A 3,915-nucleotide genomic window follows, 5' to 3' on the forward strand; every position below is an offset into this window, starting at 1 on the left:
TCCATCAGAACAATGATATTGGAGACCAGGTCACCTTTTCCGTCTCTTTTCTTACCTACACTGAGCATGTTTACAAGAAGATAATATTCAAGAACACTCTCTCAATGCTAATGGAATGCTATCATTGCATCCTGAATGATATGAGGCCAGAGGGAAAGGAAAGAAAATTAGAAGATGTTTTTACCTTGGTTCAATATCTGCCAAGTACCACTGGACCAATATGTATATTTTAATTTTCACTTGTCGAAAATATATTCAAAGATGACAGTTTCCTAAGGACCCAAAAGAACACATTACTGATAAACTAGCAAAAGTAAATGGGAGATGATCCACCCTCTAAGAGTAGATCATGAATTGTCCTTCCTATTCAAAGATGACCTTGCGGTGTTTACCACAAGGTGCAACTGTGACCAATCAGAAGTCCCTCCCCATGGTACTCCAGAAAGGCAGTTTGTAGCTTTATAGCTGCTGGCATTCAACACCCAAACTACACAATGTGTTATCTCTGGTTTTTGGACACTAGGCTTTTCAATGTCTCATTTAGTTATTTCACAATTATTTATTAAATAACTACTATATGCCACTATATGGTAATACAATGATTCATAAGACACAGCCCTTGCCCCTAAGGGTATTTAATCTACTTGAAACGTATTGAATATCTACTGTATATTAGTTGTTATGGACTAAATTTCACCCGCGCCCTACCACCACCCAAATTTACATGTTGAAGCTCTAACCCCTAATGTGACTATATTTGGAAATAGAGTCTTTAAAGGGGTGATTAGGGTTACATGAGGTCATCAGGGTGGGTCCCTAATCTGGTAGAACTGGTGTCCTTTTAAGAAGAGGACTGGACATCATAGCTCTCGCTTTCTCCATATACACACAAAGAGGTCATGTGAACACACAGCATGAGGGCAGCCACCCCCTAGCCAAGTGAAGAGGCATCACTCTGAAGCCTAACTTGCTGACACCTTGCTTTTGGACTTCTCAGCTTCTAGAACGGTCAGAAAAATATTCTGTTGCATAAGCTATCTAGTCTGTGGAACATTTTATGGCAGCTACAGCAGACTAAGACACTAGGCAATGCAACAGGAATTTTTTACACACTTCCCTGTAGTAGTATGCCCCAGTGTGCTGTTGCTTATCTTGTTTAGAACTGTGCTTTAATACCTGTCTTCAGTTGTAACCCAGACTGGTTCTAGTTTGGGATTTTTGGTTGGTTTGTTTTGTTTTGTTTTGTTTACAAGGCCCTTTTGTGTATATCTTCTGGTACCTGGCTTCCCTCTATAAACCTATTGACAGAGAATCCAATGCTCTCAAGCTGCTGTCAAGATGCACTGAAGCTTTTCCTGAGATTCCTCTTCTGAAACAAGATGATTCTTTCTGCTCTCCCTTATTTCCATCAAGACCTCCATTCAGAGGACTGTGTAAACAGACACACCCAATTATATAAAAGTGTCCATGAATGAAAACTGTTAATTCTTATCTGAAGATTGAGTACAAGGCTATGTTGCTACTCAAAGTGTCATCTACAAACCAGCAGCACCGGCCTCACTTTGGAGTTTGTTAGAACTGCAGAATCTTGGGCCCTTCTCCAGACTGATTCACACGTGCAGTAGAGCTTGAGGAGTTCTGCTTTACCAGTAGTCAAAATAATTAGTCAGTGTGTCTATGAGCCAGGCAGCACCTCACAAGACTGAATTTCATCATCCTTCAAATGGAAACAACCATTCAAATGATCTTCTGAGACTCTACTCTGGCCTTTCTAGTCATCTTGATGTGATCCTGCGAAGTTTGCCTACTTGCTAAATGTTGCAATACCCTCACACAGTGTCTTCTGCCTCCTCTCAGGAACATAGCAGCACACATACAATCTCCTAACCCAGGTGTCCCCAAACTTTTTACACAGGAGGCCAGTTCACTGTCCCTCAGACCATTGGAGGGCCGCCACATACTGTGCTCCTCTCACTGACCACCAATGAAAGAGGTGCCCCTGTCTGAAGTGCGGCGGGGACTGGATAAATGGCCTCACGGGGGTGATGCGGCCCGTGGGCCGTAGTTTGGGGACGCCTGTCCTAACCCATCTGCCTGGGGCCTCTTTTTCTATTCTGTGATCTGGTCTCCTCTGTCTATTTAAAGGAGGAGGAAATGCCTTCCTCACTGGAGATCCAGGCCTGCTGCTATGGGATCCCTTAAATCCCAAGTCTTCTAGTCACCAATTTCTCCCCCTTTCCACTTTATTCAGCAAATGAATGCCAGCAGAAACTCTTTCCAAAGCAAAAAGACCTAAACCTTTCAATCCTTTGAAAATTTTCTCAATTAGAACTAAAATTTAAACATATTCACGTGTGCACACATACAACCAATTAAACAAAAAAACAGATACCAAAGCCACAAAGAGAAATAAAGAAAATAGAAAAACTTTCTCAAGGGAATAATGTGTATTCAACAGAGCATTGACCACAAATATCTTGAGGCAGTATGATTTAACAGTTAATTAACGTGGGATATTGGAGTAAGACTACCTGAGTTCAATTGCAGATATACCACAAAATAATCAGGGAAAAATAGCTAACTCTTAAAAATGTTCTCTCTCCTCAAGACTGGCAGTATCTTCTGCAACACACAGCTACTGAAACACTCACAAATGCAATTATTTTTCCTAGCTAATATTGAAGTGCTATGAAAGTTGATTTTGCTTCAAGGACAGGAGAATATTACCACTCCAAGAACATGAAAGTGTTAAAGTACAAATGTTAAGCACTGTAGCATACATAGGGTATGGACCCCGATTACCAGAGTTTGAATCCTGGTGCTGCCATTTACCAGCCACGTAGCTTTGAACAAGGTACTTAACCTCACCATTAAGTTTTCTCACTGGCAAAGAAGAGATAATAGTAATGTCTACAGTATAGGGTTGTTATAATGATTAAATGAATGTATTCTACACAAAAGTACTTAAAATAGAGCTAAACAAAATACCAAAAAATGTTAGTTATTATTTTAATATTATCATCTGTTGAGTACAGGTGCTTTTTAAAAATAAAGTCATTTTCTGCAGCAATCACTAAACCCAAGAAAAAAATGTGACCTTATATGCAGCCCTTATCTATGGCAGTCAGTCTGCCCAGTATTCTTCTATGGTGTCCCTGTATCTTAGAGAAATAAAAACACTGGGTAAAATTCATGGAAGGTGATAGATAAGTAAACTTATTTATTCATTCAATGAATGCATATTATTTCCTAAGTGCCTGCTAGGTGTCATGTATGATGTCTTCATGGAGCTAGCAGTACAGCAGCAGAGACAAGCATAAAGTCGACTCAAAAACAAACATAGAACTTCACACTTTGGTAAGTGCTCTGAAGAAAGAAAATATCTCTCTATTACAGAGAATCCTAAGGGGACCTTCTTCGAGTCCCTTTAAGTCATAGTGGCAGTAGAAAATTCTAGAAAAAGAAACTTTTTGTATTTAATACATTTCCCAATGTGTTTCAAAAGAATACAAGCTCCTTCTCAGAGAAATTGTTTTAAATTTCTCTTGAAGCTTCACAGTTCATGTGGTCTTAATAAATTTAGAGGCCAGGTACATTGGCTCATGCCTGAAATCCCAGCATTTTGAGCAGCTGAGATGAGAGGATCACATGAACCCAGGAATTCAAGATCAGCCTGGATAACATAGTGAGATCCCTACAAAATTTTTGAGATCTCTACCAAAAAGAAAAAAAAAAAAAGCTGGGCACAGTAGTGCACTCCTATAGTCCAAGCTGCTTGGGAGGCTGAGGCAGAAGTATCACTTGAGCCCAGAAGATGGAGCCTGCAGTGAGCTGTAATTCACCACAGAACTTCAGCCTAAGTGACAAGAGTGAGACCCTGTCTCAAAAACAAACAAACAAAAAAAGGTCTTCGAA

This window comes from Saimiri boliviensis, chromosome 15 (genome assembly GCF_048565385.1).
Source record: "Saimiri boliviensis isolate mSaiBol1 chromosome 15, mSaiBol1.pri, whole genome shotgun sequence".
Lineage (NCBI taxonomy): Eukaryota > Metazoa > Chordata > Mammalia > Primates > Cebidae > Saimiri > Saimiri boliviensis.